Here is a 22,762-nt window from a genome sequence, read left to right as displayed (position 1 = left end):
GCAAATAAGGTGGTTGAGTACGCTGCGAAACGCGGTCTATCCTGCTCGCCGCAAAAATCAGAACTATTCATCTACAACCCCAAATATAAGAAGAATAAAGCAGACATAAAGATAAATGTTGAAAACTACCCGGTTCCACAAGTAGAGGAAATTAGAATCCTAGGAATGATCCTCCAAGCAAGAGGGCAGAACACAAACACCATCAAAAAATTGGAGAACTACGCAGCCCAAGTTACGGGCATATTCAGAAGAGTAGCGCTTAGAGGACACGGTCTCAAGGAACGTAGTCTACTCAAAATGACACAGGCCTACATCATCAGTCGCATATGTTATGCCACACCTTTTCTCAATCTCAAAAAGACAGAACGTGAAAAAATCGACGTCATAATTCGAAAATGCGTCAAACGCGCACTAGGCCTCCCTGTCTCCACATCAACAGAGAAGCTGGAGAAAATGGGGATTCATAATACATGTCAAGAGCTCACTGAAGCTGTCAGAATCTCTCAACTGGAAAGACTAAGTCAGACGGAGACAGGCAGAGCCATCCTAGACTGGGTCGGACTCCAATCAGACAGAGGCCCACAGACGAAAACATCTATCCCACCCAACATAAGGGAACACATACTGGTACCACCCTTACCTCGAAACATGCACCCAGACTACAACAAAGAACGCAGAGAACACAGAGCCAAAGCCATCGCTAAAAGGATGAAACGCAAAGCAGTCGATGAAGTTGCTTATGTAGACGCATCATGCGGACGACATGGAGCAGCTGTCTCGGCAGTAGTAAATGGAGAAGGTGCACCTAAAATTGCGGCCTCAACACGCACCCGTGACATTAGTACAGCTGGAGAGGTCGCAATAGCGCTCGCATGCACTGGTACACAGGCCAAAACTATAATCAGCGACAGCAAAACGGCTGTCTGGAATTTTGCAAAAGGACGGATCTCAGAGGAGGCCAAAAAGATTCTGCTCACAAATCCCATTACTAGAACCATATCCATCATATGGATACCAGCACATGAATCTGTCCCTGGCAACGAAGCTGCGCACCTGCTGGCCCGAGCTCTCTACCACCGGGCAGCGGTAGAACAGCCCGAATGCAAGGGGAATTGAACGGCGGCGCAACACGGAAACGGACACAGACAAGAAGGGGACACCACATGCGCACACTACCAACTATTTATTAAACGGAAAGGTGGCATATTTATACGTCCATCTCAAGCATCACACTCATCGCCACAGTCCGCTCCAAACCCAACACGTGAACTCCGAGCAGCACCAACAGGAAATCAGACAAGATATTTCTAACCTCAGTAGATAAACTATCAAAAAAAAAAAAAAAAAAAAAAAAAAAAAAAAAAAAAAAAAAAAGGAAGGCAGGCCATATCTCATAGCAAATGCAGTCTGGACCGAAAACAGCAGAGTAAGACATTAGAAGCGACCAGCCCGAACCCTAACAAATAAAAAGTAAAACGATAAAACAATCGTAGCAAAAGCAGAGTCAAAACAGTTAAGCAAAAGCAGTCAGAACCCTAAGCCAACAACAAAAGATGATCGTAGCACAAGCAGAGTCAAAGCAAATGAAGCAACAGCAGTAAAAGAAACTAGGCCAACAACAACAAAAGACGATCATAGCAAAGGCCGAGTCAAACAAAGGAAGCAAAAGCAGTCAAAAACCTAAACCAACACCAACATTTGTAGCTCAAGGAGAGTTAAAGAAATGAAGCAAAAGCAGTCAAACACAATCGTATACCAAAGGCATAGTCAAAAAAGGGGGGGCAAAAAACAGTCAGGAACCTAAAAGCAACTAAAAACGATCGTAGCAAAAGCAGAGTCAAAACAAAAGAAAACAACAGCGGTCAAACCTAAAACAACAACAACAAAAAGCACTGGTAGCAAATGCAGAATCAAACGGGCGACGAAATTAACAACCCGCCTAACTAAACATCACAAGGCCGTTGAAAATTCCGGGCTTAAAGTCGCACAATGCAAACCATCACAAAAAATTATCAAGGAATGAAACTTCATTTCTACGAAGGGATACAGACGAGTCGCTAACGCAAATGCTACCCTTCTTTTTGATCATGAAGGCTTCAAGAATTTCCCGTGCCACCTGATCGCGACTCCTGCCCAGAATCCTTATACCGTTAAGCATTGGCTCACAGTTGCAATCTTTGCAATGGGTAGGCAAATGTAACCCGCCTCCGTTTTCTAACGATTTCTCATGCTCCCGTGCTCTGTCGTTAATACAGCGACCCGTCTGGCCTATATAGACCCCTCCACACGTCAGTGGGATTTCGTAGACCACTCCGACGGCACAGGAACAGTAATGCTTGCCGTGCCTCTTTTCGCACGGGGGTTTCTTCTTCTGCCCGATTTTCGAGCACAAACCGCTCAGCTTTTTGGGCGCGGAGAAAACGACAGGTACGTCGTACCGGCCGGCGACTTTCTTCAAGTTATGTGCCACTCGGTGAATATAGGGGACCACTTGTGGTCGCCTTGATCCCGGCTTAGCATGGGATTTCTTCTTCCCTTTTATTTTTTGTAGGAGGGTCTCCGCTACGCTGCAAACAACAGAACACGGGAAACCAGCCATTCGAAGTCTTTCGATCTGATTATTGAAACTAGCCTCAGCCATGTGAGCACAAGACTTAAGTAGTGCGGACTCTAGGCAAAGCGAAGCGATCGCCCTTTTCACAGTCTTAGAGTGTGCTGATTCGTACGGAAGCAGTTCCTTTTTGGCACGGGGAGAATACATCCAACACACCCGCCCTTGAAGAACTTTGACATTGATATCTAAAAATTGCAAGCTGTCCTTAACTGGTAGTTCATGAGTAAATGCCAGCCCTTTCCCTTGTTGTCTGAAAACAGATAAGATACTTTCCACTTTGCTGGGGAGCGTCAGTGCAGTGTTAGTTCTTTTAAGAATTACCAGGTAGTCATCAACGTATCTAAAAATTCGCAGGACTAGGTCATTGTCAAGGGAAGAAGCTAAAGCACGGTCAATAGATGATAAAAATATATTACACAGGGCAGGGGCAACACAGGAACCTATGCAAATGCCTTTTTTCTGCAAGTACATTTCTGTGTCAAAGGAAACAAACGTAGACCTGAGGTAAAATTCAAGGAGTGATAAAAAATTGTCCACACTTAGTCCAGCTGAGTTTTGAAATGTTATAACGCCATTAGATTCAATACACTCCCGTACGGATTTGAAAAGGTCGCTGTGCGGAACTGAATAGAATAAATCTTCGACGTCTACAGAAAATAAGTATCCAATGGAAGACTGGTCTTTTAAAAAAGCTGTTACGTCTGCTGAATTCCTATCTGAATTCTTATCTGTTTTCAGACAACAAGGGAAAGGGCTGGCATTTACTCATGAACTACCAGTTAAGGACAGCTTGCAATTTTTAGATATCAATGTCAAAGTTCTTCAAGGGCGGGTGTGTTGGATGTATTCTCCCCGTGCCAAAAAGGAACTGCTTCCGTACGAATCAGCACACTCTAAGACTGTGAAAAGGGTGATCGCTTCGCTTTGCCTAGAGTCCGCACTACTTAAGTCTTGTGCTCACATGGCTGAGGCTAGTTTCAATAATCAGATCGAAAGACTTCGAATGGCTGGTTTCCCGTGTTCTGTTGTTTGCAGCGTAGCGGAGACCCTCCTACAAAAAATAAAAGGGAAGAAGAAATCCCATGCTAAGCCGGGATCAAGGCGACCACAAGTGGTCCCCTATATTCACCGAGTGGCACATAACTTGAAGAAAGTCGCCGGCCGGTACGACGTACCTGTCGTTTTCTCCGCGCCCAAAAAGCTGAGCGGTTTGTGCTCGAAAATCGGGCAGAAGAAGAAACCCCCGTGCGAAAAGAGGCACGGCAAGCATTACTGTTCCTGTGCCGTCGGAGTGGTCTACGAAATCCCACTGACGTGTGGAGGGGTCTATATAGGCCAGACGGGTCGCTGTATTAACGACAGAGCACGGGAGCATGAGAAATCGTTAGAAAACGGAGGCGGGTTACATTTGCCTACCCATTGCAAAGATTGCAACTGTGAGCCAATGCTTAACGGTATAAGGATTCTGGGCAGGAGTCGCGATCAGGTGGCACGGGAAATTCTTGAAGCCTTCATGATCAAAAAGAAGGGTAGCATTTGCGTTAGCGACTCGTCTGTATCCCTTCGTAGAAATGAAGTTTCATTCCTTGATAATTTTTTGTGATGGTTTGCATTGTGCGACTTTAAGCCCGGAATTTTCAACGGCCTTGTGATGTTTAGTTAGGCGGGTTGTTAATTTCGTCGCCCGTTTGATTCTGCATTTGCTACCAGTGCTTTTTGTTGTTGTTGTTTTAGGTTTGACCGCTGTTGTTTTCTTTTGTTTTGACTCTGCTTTTGCTACGATCGTTTTTAGTTGCTTTTAGGTTCCTGACTGTTTTTTGCCCCCCCTTTTTTGACTATGCCTTTGGTATACGATTGTGTTTGACTGCTTTTGCTTCATTTCTTTAACTCTCCTTGAGCTACAAATGTTGGTGTTGGTTTAGGTTTTTGACTGCTTTTGCTTCCTTTGTTTGACTCGGCCTTTGCTATGATCGTCTTTTGTTGTTGTTGGCCTAGTTTCTTTTACTGCTGTTGCTTCATTTGCTTTGACTCTGCTTGTGCTACGATCATCTTTTGTTGTTGGCTTAGGGTTCTGACTGCTTTTGCTTAACTGTTTTGACTCTGCTTTTGCTACGATTGTTTTATCGTTTTACTTTTTATTTGTTAGGGTTCGGGCTGGTCGCTTCTAATGTCTTACTCTGCTGTTTTCGGTCCAGACTGCATTTGCTATGAGATATGGCCTGCCTTCCTTTTTTTTTTTTTTTTTTTTTTTTTTTTTTTTTTTTTTTTTTTTTTTTTTTTTTTGATAGTTTATCTACTGAGGTTAGAAATATCTTGTCTGATTTCCTGTTGGTGCTGCTCGGAGTTCACGTGTTGGGTTTGGAGCGGACTGTGGCGATGAGTGTGATGCTTGAGATGGACGTATAAATATGCCACCTTTCCGTTTAATAAATAGTTGGTAGTGTGCGCATGTGGTGTCCCCTTCTTGTCTGTGTCCGTTTCCGTGTTGCGCCGCCGTTCAATTCCATCATGCACCAACTCGCCCCCCAGGCAGTTATTCTGAATGCAAGGGAATTAAAGATTGCGCTATCACATACAATGAGATCACAGAATCTTACAAATTATATCGAAAAGTATACCCTCCCCGGATCGGTCTCTCACTAACAATGAAGCACGCATCTGGAGGCGATTACAAGCCGATAACTACATCTGCCCTGTCTGGGTTTTTTTAACACAGACCGGGGAGGAAGAAGATTCTAAATGTAAAAATTGCGGACAAAAAGGCACGCTAGATCATATAATATGGCAATGCGCCGATTCCCCAGGCGCCGGCATTAACATTGATAGTAGAGAAGCCTGGGAGGTTTGGCTGCGGAGCGGAGATCCCACCGTTCAGCGGCACGCGACCCGCCTGGCGGCTGAGGCCGTGAAGAGTGCTTGTAACCTCACCTGACCTCAGCCTGCGGGGCCCTCCTGACCCGCTACCCGGCCTGCGTGCCGGGGGCGGGAGATGAAGGGCTCCTTTTCGGTGGAAATAAAGTTTTCATTCATTCATTCATTCATTCATAAACAAGGGCAAATTGTTGAAGGGCGCGCGCAAGCCACAATTGCGCGCGGGGACATAAAGATCGTATTACGACCACGAGGCGGGCTCCACGTGAGCAATGTGACCCGCGTTGAACTAAGTCGTGCAATAGACCCCTTTCATAAATGTTAAGTCGGCTTCACCTCTATGCTGCATTCCCCACTAATGGCAGAACTTCAATGTATTGAAACCTTGTATTATGGCCATAATTCATACGATTTATGCATCGGAACATATTCGCATAACTGCCCTATTACCACTAAATGCATCTGTGTAGAAGCAATATGCGATTTCAGGTCTATATCGCCGTTTTTCTGGCAGGCTCCAGTGATGCCATGTTTGGGGAAAGAAGCAGGGTGGGAAAGCCTACTTAACGATTTTTGCAAGGGGGACTCCATTGTGGCGGCGGCACAGATCGTCGCCAATGAAGCAAGTGAAGACGTCGTGTGCCCCAACCTCCAGCAGAATATCATTGTGGCGAGCCCCTCCAAGAAAGAGAACACTGCAGTCGGAAGCATCGAGATACGCGGCACGGCACACGAAGTAAGCACCTACGAAGCGGTCCCCCACGGCACGGTGAAGGGTGTCATAAGGGTCATCCCGCTCGAGGATACGGCCCAGGATATTCACGACAATGTTGTGCACAAGCAAGCATAACCCAACGGCCCTACAGGCAAACCGGATCGGTGAGACCCGATCAGTCGTCATTGCTTTTGAAGGGCATAAAGTACCCAAATACGTGAGATATGGCAACCTGCTCACGAGTACACGTTACATAGAAAACAAATCGACGTATGCTATGCGTGCGGAAGAGTGGGCCACAGAATGGACGTGTGCCCGGATCATTCGAACACGATATGCCGAGGGTGGTGCGGAATCTCCAACCCCGCCGAAGATGACGAATGTGTCCCGAAGTGTGGCCTGTGCGGAGGCAAACACCTGACCGCGGACAAGGTCTGCAAAGCCCGCTTCAAGACACCCTACATTGTCCGCCGGCGGCGCTGGGAACGGTGCCGAGCAGAGGAAGAAGACGCCGGGAGAAGGAACCGAGACAAGAGAGGTCCTGCAGGCGGACCCCAACGTAGCGCCTCCAAACAGCGGGGCCGGTCACACATGCCGGGCCGCAACAGCAACAACAGTGGCTGTCAACAACAGTCGCCAGAGTCAACCGGGCATGGAGAGATCGCCGAGAAAACGGTGGGCCGGACCAACAGGTATCCCGTCGCTCTAACCAGCGACACCGAATTCCCACCCCTAACCCCCTCCCTACCACTTAACTCACAAGCTAATCCGAAAAAGGACAGTAGCGAAGGGATAGAGTATAAAAGAGTCATAGAGCGCCAAAACGCTCAGATCCAGGAGCAGAACGCTCAAATACAGGCGCTTATGAATAAGATCGAAACGCTAGCGAGTAACGGCAGCTTGGAAAATTCAGGACCTCAAGACAACACGGCGGCAAGCAACGCCGCAGGCTCACACAGGGTGCCGTGGAGGGCCCACCACCCCCCCCCCCCCCCTCGCCCCACCAAAGGCGGACAGCGGGAGACGCTGAGGTCACGCAACGTGCAGCAAATAACCTAGAGGCGATGGACGCCAAAGAGAGCCGCGCGAGCGGAGAGGAAGCGGCGAACGCAGAGACGGCGACCACGGTAACGACACAGATCCCGAGAGAAGGAGAGCTGATGGCCATTTTGGCCGAAATATTCCAAATTACCGAAAGTCTAAGCAAAACAGACGACCGACCTAAAGCTGTCGAGTCAGCCTCAGACGGAATCGGTGAAGCACAAACGTCAAGCGCTAAAAGTAGCCTCAACATCGGTTGTTGTTGTTGTGGCTGTAGGGAAAAGAAAAAGAAAATGCACGGGCCTGCTACTGGCTCTGTAGCTGAGCCACCTCCGCTGCCTGATTTAATTACCTGATTTATTTATAGGAAAGGAAAGGCGCGGTAACTGTCTCACTTGTTTTCTGTGGACACCGCAACCATGCCGTAAGGGTAGGAAGGAAGGTGGAAGTGAAAGTAGAAAGAGAGAAAGAGGAGCCGTAGTGGAGGGCTACGGAGAATTTCCACAACCTGGGGATCTTTAACGTGCGCTGACATCGCGCAGCACACGGATGCCTCTTCGTTTCGCCTCCGCTGCCTCGTTCAGACAGAAGCGAGAATAGAGAAGAAAGGAAAGAAAAAATTACCGACGATTACGTTACTTCCTAATGCGAAATTTGAGCGCAGCAAATAAGCTGTTTCACCTTTTCGATAGATTGAGGCAAAGAAATCGAGCAACACATGTATGCGCTATCACAGAATTTTTTTTTATTTTTCACACGTATTCCTTTAACAAAGACGCCCTTCTCGGCGGCGGCGATGAGCTTCTGCTTCAGCCTCGCTTACACCTGGTTGCTCTCGACGGTGGCGATGAGCCTCCGCTTCGGCGGTGCGAACGGCAGGGTCTTCTCGACGGCGGCGATGAGCTTCTGCTTCAGCCTCGCTTACTGCTCTGGATTCTGGCGGCGACGGCGCTGGGCCTCTGCTCTGGCAGCTCGTTTAGCAGCAGCAGCAGCAGCAGTAGCAGCAGCAGCAGCAGACGGAGGACTTCCACCGGTCGTCTCGCTCATGGCTCAGAAAGAACTGGCAGATAATTTCGCAGTGGCGAACGGCAGCGGTAATTTCGGCTCGGGCGGTGCACATATACAGATCCGCCGCCATCGATCTGGCTCTCTGCCACCGCACAGGGGTTGCATTGGAGGAGGAGCGAAGAAAGGAATTAAGTTCGAGCCGGCGCTTTGACAACCGGAGACTCGCAGGAAGAGGGAGAGGGGGGCGGCGTGTACACCCAGCGGCAAACGATGGGGGCAGAAGCGCGCGCAGCAAGCGGACAACGCTATAAAGGGAGGAGGGAAGAGATAGCAGCGACTGACTGATGCTGCTGACGCCGATAGTGAATCAACCCCAGCTGCGGAGTTGGTTTCAGGGACAACGCCGCCGATGCCGACGCAAACAATATGATACCCTCGCTTCCGCAGCGCCAAGAACCAGGTCTAGCCGTGGGAAGGTGGTCACGTATTCGTCGACGTGCCGGGGCCTAGGTGAAATAACCGGCGCGTCGGCAACTGAAGAGCACCCTATCCGCCACACAGGAACAGGGGGGGGGGGGGGGACCCTCCCCTCCTCTTTCTGCATGGCGGCGACGGTGTTCTATGCAGTCACGTTAACTTGACTCTCTAGCGGCGTCAGCGGCATCCAGTGGTATCAGTCGGTCGCTGCTAGCGCTCGGGGGATGAAAGGTGGGCGGAGCTGGTTACGAGTCCGACGACGACGCCGACGCGAAACCCAGGAACGGACGCCAAAGAGCTGCGCTCTAAAAGGGAGAGAAAGACGCGCGCCGCAACAACAGCCGTCGTCCACCACCGAAACGGTGGCGGGTGCAATAACGGCCAACAACAGATAAACATTCTGTGGCAGGCTAGCCCCCGCCGCAAGCGGCGGTGTCCCAGCCCCAGCAAAAGAGTACAATACTTCTCAACATCGGTGAGGAACCGCTTCGCATCCCTGAAAAAGGAGCGGGGCGAAAAAATAAAAAACGCGATCGCGAAAAGGCGCAATCGGCTTGAGACGGCCGGAAAGGATGATGCAGAAGCCAAGACGCACAAGAAGACCGGGGGGGGGGGGACACCACCGTAATTTACCAATGGAACTGCCATGGAATTCTCAACAAAGAAGCGCAACCAATGCGACACATTAACGGGCAAGACAACAAGCCCGATGTAATTGCTCTACAGGAGACAAACGGGAAACCAAGACTTCCGAGGTACGTCACTTACACGGACCCACGGGAACGGAACGGCGGTGCTCGTTCGCAGCAACGTGGAGGCAACTCCACATGTTAATGGCGCAGGGCGGGTGCGAGCGCACGCTGATCAAAATTCATGCAATAGAAATTGGCAGCGCGAGCAATTTATTTGTAATGAGCGCGTACTGTCGGCCGTCCCAACGGCAGTACGAATTTGACCGCATCGTAAGCCAGGCAAAAGGGATGGCGGGGACCATGCCGCTCCTGATCTTCGGCGATTTTAGCGCCCCTCACACAACGTGGGGCTATAAGTTCTAGTCAAAAACAGGAAAAGCATTGGCCAAAGCAATGGAGGATCACGAGATTGCCCTCCTGAACGAGCCAGACGTAACTGCCAGAAGAGGCAACAGTGCCGTGAGGAGCACCACACCAGACCTTTCGTGGTTTTCGGGCACGCTAGACGTCTCCTGGAGAAGCGGAGTGGACCTGGAGTCTGACTACAGCGTGATCGGCATCACGATACGAGGTTCCCGATATCGGGCTTTGTTGGGGACAGCGTGGATCACCGATTGGGACAAGATGAGGAAGTTCACACAATAACAAGCACACAATAACAAGAAGAGGCATCTGAGGAAGAATCAGGGCAAGCTGAAATGCAACAGACCTACACCATATGGTCGAGAGGCCAGAAGAAGAACCTCCAAAAATTTGCCCAAGAAATCGCAACGACGTCGCAGGCACCATACGTGGACGCCACACTGACCCACATGTGGGCGGCCCGGCACTCGTTAACGCGGCGATGGAAACGTCAGAGGCACAATAGAAAGCTGGCCAAGCGCATAGCAGCCTTGAACAAACAGATCGCCGAGCACGTGGCCAAACTATGCAGGGAGAATGGGCGGAAGACCTGCGACGGCCTCCAGGGCACGCTCTCGACGTCGAAGCCATGGTGTCTCATGAGGCATCTGATCGACCCGCTGAGTAGCAAAACTGCGACCAATCACAACCTTACCAAAGTGTTTAACATGTACAAGGGAAACGGCGGCAGGCTTCTGGAAGACCTGAAGGCGAAGTACCTAAAGACAGAGAAGGAGCAGTAGCCAGTACCCGAGAAGTACGAAGGACCCGACAACGAAGAGTATAACCGACCGTTTTTCTTGACGGAACTGTGGACAGCGATAGATGAAAGTAACAAGAGAAGTGCACACGGCAGGGATGCCATAACATACAAACTACTCGATAACATGAGCGGTAAAGCGGCCCACGGCCTCCTAGGGCACATCAACGATCGAAGCCTGGGAGAGCTCGCGGTTGCCGAAGGAATGGAAGGATGCGAGGTCTCCTTCATTCCGAAGCCCGGCAAGGCCCTCACGATAGACAACATTCGGCCCATCTCCCTCATATCCTGCGCGGGGAAGGTGATGGAACGCATGGTCCTTCGCCGCCTGCAGAAGCACCTTGAAGAAACGGATCAGATGCCGGAGGCGATGTACGGCTTCAGGCAACATCTCAGCACCCACGACGTGATGATCCAACTTCACGAACTGGTCGTCAAGCCGGCAACGAGGCACGCGCCGCGCGGGATACTCGCCCTCTACCTGAAGGGAGCGTTTGATAACGTGTCCCACGCGAGCGTGTTGCGGAATCTGAATATGACAAGGTGTGGCCAAAAAGCATTCGGCTACAGCAAAGATTTTATATCAAACCAAACAGCGATCATAAAAATAGGGGAGAAGCTCGAGCTCGGTGATAGGGGGACCCCACAGGGATCGGTCTTGTCGCCCCTGCTCTTGAATCTGACCCACCTTACCATGCCCGGTCTAGTCAAGCAAATCGAAGGCGTGGACCATGCTTTCTACGCCGACGATATTACGGTGTGGACTGCTCAAGCCGGGTCTGATGCCTGGATGGAAGCAGCCTCGCAGAAGGCTGCAACGACTGTGCACGAGTACGCAAAGTCGTTAGGAATGAGCTGCGCCCCCCAGAAATCCGAGCTGCTTGTGATCTAGCCGGGAAGATCTAGGAGCTGCCGCCGAACGTGATCGTCACCATCGATGGAACGGCCATTAAACCAACACAGCAGATTAGGATCCTTGGCCTAACACTTCACACCGACGGGAAGGCACACGCCACCGTCACAAAGATCAAGTCTACAACCAAACAGATACTCAGTATGATTTGAAGGACATCTAACAGAAACCGAGGCCTCGAAGAGGACGATGCCATGCGCCTGATACGCGCGTTCTTCGTGTCGCGGGTTACCTACTCCGCCCCTTATCTCCAGCTGACGAATGCAAATAGGGACACCCTAAACACGATACTTCGTAAGGCAACCAAGCAAGCACTGGGCATACCCATATACTCGTCCACGCAAAGACTGCTAGACATGGGTGCCCACAACACGGCGGAGGAGCTCAATGAAGCCCACCTCTTTAATCAGAGAATCTGGCTCAGTCACACGAAACACGGACGAGCCGTCCTACGCAAGATGGCTGATTGAGCCAGTGCCCCTCAAGGAAGCCCTTCCGGAAGACTGGAAGACGACCATTCAGACCAACCCCTTCCCCGGAACATGGCGCCGGCCAATGACGACTAGAGGCGCACCGCGTGGTATAAAGCCATAGCCCGAAAGCTCGAAGAGAACCCCAGGGTCCTATACGCGGACGCCTCGCTCCGAAAACACAGTGACCGTGTAGCGGTGGTGGTTACGTCAAAAGACAGGCTGATCGTCAGCGCATCCATAAAGACAACAGACCCCGCAGCTGCCGAAGAAGCGGCCGTGGCCCTCGCACTCGCACAGCCGAGCGTGGACACCGTGGTCACTGACTCAAAGACAGCCTACAGAAGCTTCCGCAGAGGATAATCCACTATGCGGCCCGAGCCATTCTATTCAAGTGCACGCCTCCGGGAAGAGCCATAGAGCTCGTGTAGGTCCCGGCTCACTTGCAGCCCGGCTCACTTGCATGGTAGCCTGCGATGGCAATACCATCGCAGGCTACCATGCACGAGCCGGAAGAGCTACCGCATCAGGTTACCAGCTTTCGGGAGATAACCTGTATGTACCGAGAGGAAAGGTGCTGACTGCAGAATCCCACCCCAAACTCATCAGGGAACAACAGGCGATCCTGCGTCGAGCGCAGGCGGGATCGCTTCCGCATCCTGTACTAATGAACCGCATGTACCCTGCGGAACACGATATGCTCTGTCCTCTTTGCAAAAAAGAGAAAGTCACTCTGCCCCACGTTTTGGCAGAATGCACAAAACCCGTTCCTGCCAATAACCCCAATCCCCAACCCCTAGAGCGATGGGAGACCTTGTTATCAATCACCACCCTATGCATCAAGCTCGCACTGACAGACAGGGAACAGGAGCTACTGGGAACATATGGATCCAGCAACTAGGCAACCACCCCGTCAGGTGCCTACATGCACCACCGAATAATTTTGGGCTAATTAATGTTTATTCCTCCTCCTGCAGCCTTGTGGCAGGAAGTTGATCCTGATGGAACAGAGACTTTCGGTACAAGTATATAGTTGCCATAACAGCTGAGCACACAGCATTAGGCATGTTCCGTCTACAGCAAGAACATGACTACTTCACACACGACTACAGCACTTGTAGCTAACCAGCATGAACGCCAGAACCGCACATCTATATTCTTCAGGAAAAGCTCTCACAGCAAAGAAACGCAGAAAACAAGCACGGGCTAGATAGACACAGCTCTACTGTGCCGGCAACAGGCTGTCAGTTTGGTGCAAATGTTGCAACAGACGACAAACAATGAAAAAAATGCACGGGCCCGCTACTGGCTCTGTAGCTGAGCCACCTAATTGGTTCAGAGGAAGGGAAAGGTGCAGTGTCTATCACACTTGCTCTGTGGACACCTGAACCGCGCCGTAAGGGAAGGGATGAAGGTGGGAGTGAAAGTGGAAAGAGAGAAAGGGGAGCCGGAGTGGAGGGCTACGGAGTAATTTCGACCACCTGGGGATCTTTAACGTGCGCGGACAAGGCACAGCACACAGACGCCCCTTCGTTTCGCCTCCATCGAAACGCAGCCGCCGTGCTCGGGTTCGAACCCGGGAACTCCGGCACAGTAGTCGGGCATCTTACCACTGCACCACCCCGGTGGGGCAACCTGATTGATTTATTTTTTAAACTGATTTATTTATAGGAAGGGAAAGGCGCGATAACTGTCTCACTTGTTTTCTGTGAACTGATTTATTTATAGGAAGGGAAAGGCGCGTTAACTGTCTCACTTGTTTTCTGTGGACACCGCAACCGCGCCGTAAGGGAAGGGAGGAAGATGGGAGTGATAGTGGAAAGAGGAGCCGTAGTGGAGGGCTACGGAGTAATTTCGACCACCTGGGGATCTTTAACGTGAGCTGACATCGCACAGCACACGGACGCCTCTTCATTTCGCCTCCATCGAAACGCAGCCGCCGAGGTCGGGTTCGAACCCGGGTACTCCGGCACAGTAGTCGGGCGTCTTACCACTGCACCACCCCGGCGGGGCAGCCTGATTTATTTATTTATAGGAAGGAAAAGGCGTGGTAACTGTCTCACGTGTTTTCTGTGGACACCGCAACCGCGCCGTAAGGGAAGGAAGGAAGGTGGGAGTGAAATGGAAAGAGAGAAATAGGAGCCGTAGTGGAGGGCTACGGAGTAATTTCCACCACCTGGGGATCTTTAACGTGCGCTGACATGGCACAGCACACGGACGCCTCTTCGGCGAGGCAGCCTTTGGTGCCTCGTGCGGATAGAAGAAAGTAGAGAAGAAGACAAAAAGAGCGAGAGAAAGACGCGCGCCGCCACAGTCGTCGTCCACCACCTAAGCGGTGGCGGGTGCAATGACGGCCTACAACAGATAAACATTCGGTGGCTGGCTAGCCCCCGCCGCAAGCGGCTTTGACCTACTGTCCCAGCCCGGTAGGGCCAGGAACAGCCACTCTTCACCACCTCCTCAAGATCCCTCTTTGGAAGGTGCACCATCGCTCCTGCCGCGTGGCGTTTCTTGGCGCGCGTTCAAGTGTGGCATTGCAGATGGCAGGGACGCATCCCGCCTCGGCCAATCCAAACGCCGCAAAAGCGGGAGACACTTTGTCCACGACACCATGAGCCATTAAACGCTTTCGCCTTAAAAAGGCTTCCCCGCAAGCTGGAAACTATTGAACCAGCTGCGCCACGCCCCGGATCGGGACTCGCGTTCCAGGCGCGGAGCTGAACGGTCATGATTTGGATGGGCTCTAGGACTTTTGACCTTTTGACCTGTTCTACCAGTTCTCCCCAACGGCACACTGAGCACGGCTAAGACATGGCGTATCCTGAAAGCCATGATGGATCCGGGAAAAGCGAGGACCGAAAGCAACAAGACAATACAAAGACTAATCCACCAGTACGAAGGAACCGAGGACCAAATGATTGAGGACCTAAAGGCCAAATGTTACGGGAAAGAAAGCCCAGAAGAATACAAAGGAAGTCATCAGGGCAAAGAGAATCCTGAGATGGACAGGCCGATCACGCTGGCAGAAGTGCACGAGGCGATGGGGGCCCTCACTAAAAACACGTCAGCCGGGGGAGATAAGATACGAAACTCCCTCATACGCAACCTCAGCGAGGGGGCAGTAAACCAGCTGACAAACTACCTCAACCAACTCTGGGCCGAGGGCACAATCCCGGCCGAATGGAAACATGCAGAGGTGGTAATGATTCCCAAACCGGGCAAAAAATTGCAAATCGAGAATCTGCGGCCAATCTCCCTTACCTCATGCTTGGGAAAGCTGTATGAAAGAATAATTACGAAAAGAATCCAGCGGTGGATGGAACGAGAGCAAATCTATCCACACAGCATGTTTGGATTCAGGTCTAAGCTATCTACGCAGGACGTTCTCCTACAACACAAGGAGGACATCCTAACCAACATCCCAAAAACAGGGGAAAACGTGGTCATGGCCCTAGACATCAAAGGGGCCTTTGACAACGTCAGCCACCCGGCCATAATGGAGGGACTCAAAAATATCAACTGCGGGGAAACAACTCACAACTATGTAAGAGCCTTTCTAGCAGGCAGAACAGCCACCATAGGGCTGGAAGAGATGAGAAGTCAGCCTTTCAGCACCCCCCACAAGGGAACCCCACAGGGGTCGGTGATCTCGCCCGTGCTCTTTAACCTAGCCATGATTGGCTTGGCCAAAAGACTGGAAGAAATCGAAGACATACAGCATGCCATGTATGCGGACGACATCACGGTATGGACCAACCGGGGCACGCTAGAAGAGAAGCAGGAAAGCCTACACAGAGCCGCAACATGCGTAGAAGAATACGTAAGGGCAAGAGGCCTAGCGTGTTCAACAGACAAGTCGGAGCTACTCAGGGTGGCGAAGAAACCTACGAAGGCGAACCTGGAAATCAAGCTCGAAGGCCAAAACATACCGGAAAAAACGTCATAAGGATATTAGGCATGTGGCTGCAGAGTAGCGGAAAGTGCAGCCACACGATCAGCCTACTGCAAAAATCAACCGAACAAGTCAGCAGAATGATTAAAAGAGTCTCCAATAGAAGGCATGGCATGAAGGAAGACGACACCCTTAAACTAGTCAGAAGCCTGGTAGTCAGCAGGGTGACATACTCCCTTCCCTACCACCCGGCAATCAAGAAAGAAAAAGAACAGGCCGAAGCTCTGATAAGGAAAGCCTACAAAACGGCCCTAAACCTACCAAGAAACACCCCAAACAACAAGCTACTAGAACTGGGAGTTCACAACACCTTTGAGGAGCTGGCGACGGCCCAACTGGAAGCACAGCTAGAAAGGCTAGAACTCACGGAAACAGGCAGAAGACTACTGAGAAGACTAGGCTACCAGGCGGAAAACACGCCAGACCCAAACGAAAACATTCCAGACGAAATCCGGCGAACCCTCAGAATTCGCCCGATACCACGAAATATTGATCCCAACCTACACGCGACCAGAAGACAGGCAAGAGCAGAATACGTGGAGAACCACCTAGCTAAAAAGGCATATACAGTATAGACAGACGCAGGGCTATACCCGAGAGACAAATACAGCACCAACACGAGGATAGCAGCAGCGGTGGTTGACTGCTCAGGCAACACGATCAGCTGCGCATCCGCGAGAGGAAGATCGGTAGTAGACGGAGAGGAGATCGCTGTGGCACTCGCAGCGGCCGAGGGTTATCGAAGAAACGAATCACAGGTTATAATAACAGACTCCAAGACAGCCTGCAGAAGGTTCCAACAAGGAAGGATCTGCAGGGAGGCCCTACGCATTCTCCTCGGCGCAGGAGCCTCGGGCTATAAAGCAACACAAGTAGTTTTCTGGGCACCGGCGCACACCAACATAGAGGGCAACATGAGGGCAGACAGCCTGGTTCGCGAAATCACGCACCGAGCCTTGCTGACAGAAGACCTCGTGGACCCCGTGATGGTGGACCCGACGTACGCAGATATTTTAAATCACTACAGAGGCAGCAGGTTAAAATACCCTCCGCCCCACAAGCGACTCACGCAAGAAGAAGCGACCAGCTGGAGAAGACTGCAGGCTGGCACCTTCCACAACTTATACATTCTAAACAAAATGTTTCCCACACAGTATAGAGATAGCTGCCCCTGGTGCGGAGACAGTCCGACCCTATACCACGTCACATGGGAATGTAAACACAACTACACTTTCCACAAACAAACTAACCCGAGTGCGGAGCAATGGGAGGGCCTGCTAACCAGCTGCGAGCTCACCGCCTAAAGGGCATTGGTGCAGCACGCATGCGAGGTAGCCAGGACCAGTGGAGCTCTGGAATGAGGGAACCACCCGTGCTAAGCAGTCTCCAACGGTGGCGAAGAAGCGGCTGCAGGAAGACTCTCCGAGACTAACCAAAAGACCTCAATAAAGTTTTTTTTTCACTCACTCACTCCACACGCATCTTCACCAATGCATCCGTGAAGGTGAGAGGATCCATTTGGCACCTTGAGTGCTCGATTCCGTCCATCTCCGAACTTTCTGGACAACGTTTTGTGCTCTGCCACGCCACCGACGCGCTAAGCCTACCGCCTGGCGTTCGAGACCGAGCCCCTGCGGAGCGCGCAACTGCGTTCCGTGATACAACTGCGTTTGTCGCGACAACCACTGCTGGCGTTCCAAACCTGGAAGCCGCTGACATGGCCTACGAAGTCGAAGGCGTTTCTATCACCCCTGCCGAGCTTGAAACACTCGCACTGGGCCAGGCCAATGAAGTACACCATGCAGCTGCGTCCCACCAGCTCAGCGTCTCACAACCGCCCGCCTCGACCTCATCCAATTCCGACACTCCACCGTCAATCGCCATAACTTCTACTGCCATTCTCTGTCGTCACGCTCCCCTCCCTCGCCTCCCTGCGGAAGGCATCAAAATAAACCCCAGTGGTAAGATGCCCGACTACTGTGCCGGAGTACCCGGGTTCGAACCCGACCTCGGCGGCTGCGTTTCGATGGAGGCGAAACGAAGAGGCGTCCGTGTGCTGTGCGATGACAGTGCACGTTCAAGATCCCCAGGTGGTCGGAATTACTGCGCAGCCCTCCACTACGGCTGCGAGATCATACAGGCATAGCCTCCTCTATGATACAGGTCATGTAGACTAACGTGACGACTGTTAAAGCCGCAGAGGCTTGTGCGAACATTAAGGAACGCCGGGAACGGAAGGAGAAAACACGGAACGTCGCGAGGCGAAAGAGGACAAGGAAGGAAACTACACAATGACAAACGTCGCGAGGTGGAAATGCGATAGCGACAGGCAGTTACAAACTAAAATCTGTAAAATATTGGGTTAAAGCCCTGTAAAAACACCCCAGCACCTAGTTTTACTTTTAGGAGAGTTACGCCTAACGGTACAGAAATCTGCCACCGTTTTCGTCGGCGAAGATATGGCTAAATTTCTCGTACAATTTGAGCATATGTGCTGACGGAAAGATATCTGTTATCATGTATTCCTGGGTTGGCATCTGACATATTTTCGTACCTGTATGTTCCTGTCAAAAGAGGCGTTTGAAAGTTACAATGAGGTGAAGAAAGCGCTACTGCGGAAGTGCATTTTGTCGCCTGAAGCGTTCCGGCAGAGCTCCGATGTTCACATAAGGGCAAGGAGTTGCATGATGACTTCGCGCTCCGTCTAAACGCCGACTTAGTTGAGTGGCTCAAGGGTGAAGAGGTTTTCAATGACCGCGATAAAGTCGTAAGATTCTTCGCGTAAGAGCAGTTCTATCATTGTACTGATGATGGTGTCAGTCTGGTTGCTAGGCAGGCTAAGGGAGGTTAAGCTAAACAAGGCATCGTTAAAACTTCAAATTGCCCTATTTGGTAATGACATTGCTGGAATTATTTTGTTAGCGGTAAAAACACACCGCCACAAAAACATGACACACAAGAAACACCCTCTAGACTGCAACTAGTATTTACTGAACACGTACATGACCAATATATACCAATAAATGCGCACACGCAGGTACCTGGTCATTAGCACATGGTTTTACTTCACCCCCCTTTCTCCCGCGTGTCATGTGATTACGAAGATAAGTATTTTCTTTTCCTTCCAACGCAGAGAAAGGCGGGCTAACACACATGTCGCCCACCCTGTCAATTTGAAAGGCTTTAATAATTTCTCTTTCCTTTTTGTGGACTCCCACATACATCACCGACGTAGCATCACATACTGGGAAACAATTTTCGCAACTCTTGCAATGCTTAAATAATTCCGATCCTCCGGGCTGTGATTCAACGGAACAACGATGCTATCTTATGCCCTCATTCACTGGCCTTCCAATTTGGCCAATATATACTTTGCCACAGGCAAACGGAATTGTGTACACGACTCCCGTTCTACACGTCACAAATTTAGATTGGTGCTTTTTGCTGCAGCATAGCCATACCAGCTAGCAGATGCTGTGAACTGTACCCCCAGAAGACACTCCTGTGCCACTTTTGTGAGGTGGTGGGAAAGGCGGTAGATAGAAGGGATTGCCACCCGCACCACCAAGGGCGATGTTAAAGGAGCGATGCCAGGGTCCTTCGGCGTAATTGCCGTTTTATACTTCTGTGAATAACATACACCGCTGTGATTCTGCTTGCAGAGCTTTAGTGCATAGCGCGCGGCGCATATTACAAACAACGCGACAGAAATTGTAATCGAGAAGCTCCTCTCAACGAGAGCGACCGCCATTTTTAAATGCTCGTGTGACATCAGAAGAGCATACGCGGCGAAGCGTCGTCAGCAATGCAGGCTGCAATATCAAAGGACACGTCTCTTTTTTTTTGTGTACACTCGACGCAGTGGTCGTCCCTCATGCAGAAGTGCTTGATGAAGATGTTATCGCGCGAAAGCGATATATAAAAAAATGCGCGTTTCCTGCAGCATGAGGAGCACGGTCGCAGTCAGTGAGCTGCACGGTAGTTTCCTTAGCTTATCGACGCACTCATCTACCGCCTTACCCCAACGAAGACGTCCGCACAACCAACGGTCGCCTATCACCCTGTTGTGAGGTTTTCGGTCCCGCGGCGCCCACGGAACTGATCAGCGAACGGTCGCCCGATCTGTTTTGGTCGGATCGGAGCTGCTGTGCTTCTCTGTAGCTTACCCGTGTTAGAAAAAGGAAAATAAGCAGCGACACTTTATATGTTCCCTCTTCGCATCAGCAAAGGCCTTGGCCAGAAATGTTAGTCGGCGCCAAGCTGCTGGCCCGTTCCGCGACGTGTAGGCCTAGCACGAGTACGCGGGGTTCGGGTCTAGATTTCGGCGATTACAGAGCGCGCATTCACAAGCTTTAACGGTCGCATGTGGCCATCAAGTGTAGTTCTGGCAATAGTGACCACAAATCGACAACTGTTTCCACCACAAAGCGCGTGCGCATTGAGCGGGAATCATCGATGTGACCCTGTCTGGCGAGAGCAACCGGGTGCTCTCTGCGCCGCTTGTGGATACCCGGCGCAGGCAGCAGACGTAGCATGCTGTCCAGCATTTTGAGCATTCAGGACAGCATACTTGTGCAGGTGGACAGATTGCAAAAAAAAAAAAAAGTGGTTATCCAAACGTCCTCCTTGCGCCAATAGCTGAAAAAAAACAATAAAAATAACTAGAGGTAAGGCCAGGTAGAACGAAAGGAAGAAGATGGTTTGCACGGTACGAGGAAGAACTGAACAAGGGTAATTAGGGTACGCCTCAGTTCGCAAATGATCCAACGTTTCGACGAGTGGACTTGTCTTCGTCTGGGTAAGGCCGCAATACAAGAGAAAGACAAGTAGCGCGTCCTATTCTTTTACCATATATGCATAAAGTATCCCATGTGTTGAACACGACTGTCGCGAGGTATGGAATTCCTGTTGTGTTCACGGTACCGCAGAAATTGATAGGCATATGCGCGGAGGTAAGCACGAATGAAAAAGAAAAAGAAACGAAATGCAAATGCAGCATCGCCCACAAAAAGAGGTACATTGAATGCAACACACGAATAATTTACCGGATCCCCATATCTTGTGGCAAACATTATATTGTAGCATGCGTTGACGACAAAGAAGCGCAGAAGTGTGAGAGGAAGAAGTGTGCTAACCTCGAGCCTGAACTCTGACGCTGTTCGTAGAACCTTTGCCACGCCTTGGACCTCGGACGCAACTGTAAAGGTCGCTGTTTACGCGACATCTGGTGGAGCTGCCGGGTACGATTTTCATGAGCCGGACGCCCCCTACAAGCCCAGGACGCACCCCTAAGGTGGAGACCCCAGTACACCAGAGCAGCCGCCGACTGCAAGGTCTGCCTCCCGAGTGTGGTCCTCTCCCTGATCACAGACCAACAAGGAGCGTTTCTCTCAGCGCGATGAATCCCCCGGTATTGACAACTCCTGTCCTGCTCAACCACCAGCGGGATCCACCACATTTCCACGGCCTGCCACATGAGGATGCTGAAGACTGGCTGGAGCAGTTCGACCGGGTGGCTGCCTTCAACGCCTGGAACGCTGACTCGAAGCTTCGCCATGTCTACTTCGCACTGGAGGATTCTGCGAGGACATGGTTCGAAAATCAAGAAGCCGGACTCCGAACGTGGGATACATTCAAGGCAGAATTCTTGCGTATGTTTACCAACACGCTTCGCAAGGAAAAAGCGCAATTGCTTTTAAATAGCCGTATACAACATCCGAATGAAACTGTTACGGCCTACGCCGAAGAGATGAAGCGACTCTTTTCGACGCGCGGACCCAACCATGTCGGAAGAGAAAAAAGTGCGCTTTTTGATGCAAGGTGTTAAAGAGCAGTTATTTGCAGGCCTGGTGCGAAGTCCACCAACAACTGTCGCCGAATTCATAAGTGAGGCGTCTACCATCGAGAAGGCACTTGACATGCGCGCCCGGCAATACCAGCGCACTACAGTGTCTATGAACGCGGCGAGTGCAGGTGAAGCCGTACAGTTTTCGTCAGAATCGCTGCGTGATACGATCCGGGCGATAGTCCGGGAAGAGGTGGCCAAATACCTGCGGATTCCTCCACAGCCACAGGTTGCCACAGTTTCCGACATCATCCGTGAGGAAGTACAACAGGCGCTGGGTGTTCCCGCACCCGTCACCGTGCACGCACCCGTCACCGGGCCCGCACCCGTCGCCGCGCCTGAACCCGTCGTAGCTACACCGCTGCCCCAGACCCTGAGCTACGCCGCGGTCACCAGCCGCTACCTGCCGCCTTCGACAGCATCCTACGAGCCTCGCGCACCGGTCGCCCATGTGTCTTCACGGCCGAGCGTACGCCGCCGAAGGACCGATATCTGGCGAACGCCCGATCACCAACCGTTGTGCTACCATTGCGGCGAAGCTGGACACCTGTGTCGCCGCTGCCCCTACAGGGAACTCGGCCTCCGTGGGTTTTCTTTTGATGCCCGTCGTCCGTTGCCTGGTCAGCAGCCACGCGAAATCGCAGAATACATTTCGCGTTCCAACACAGGCCCAAGCCGCCTCCGATCGCCGTCGCCTCGCCGTTACAGCTCTCCTGGACGCCAGGAGCAACTCCAAAGTCCCCATAGGGGAAACTAGATGCAGCAGCCTCTGGAGGTGCGGCTGCTACAGTGCGAAAATTTCAAGATCCTCCACAGACCCACGACAGTTCTTCACTGCAAACTACAGTTCGTTACATACGGCCACCAGCAGAATCGACGCCGCTACGAAATTCCGCTGATCCTCAACGTAACCACGACGCCGACAGTCGCCCCACCACTCCTTCAGAGCATCGAAGTCGAGACCGAACCCCACGAAGCTGTCGCCGCCCCACACAACAAACT

General features: G+C 51.4%; 1 pseudogene; it reads left to right on the top strand.

Annotated features, from left to right (window-relative positions):
• The window catches only part of LOC146187829 (uncharacterized), a 97,629-nt pseudogene that overhangs the window by 10,927 nt on the left and 63,940 nt on the right, over nt 1–22,762 (top strand).

Source organism: Amblyomma maculatum, chromosome 5, assembly GCF_055883805.1.
Source record: "Amblyomma maculatum isolate TAMU_Amacu chromosome 5, ASM5588380v1, whole genome shotgun sequence".
NCBI lineage: Eukaryota > Metazoa > Arthropoda > Arachnida > Ixodida > Ixodidae > Amblyomma > Amblyomma maculatum.
This window is presented reverse-complemented; position numbering and strand designations above follow the sequence as displayed.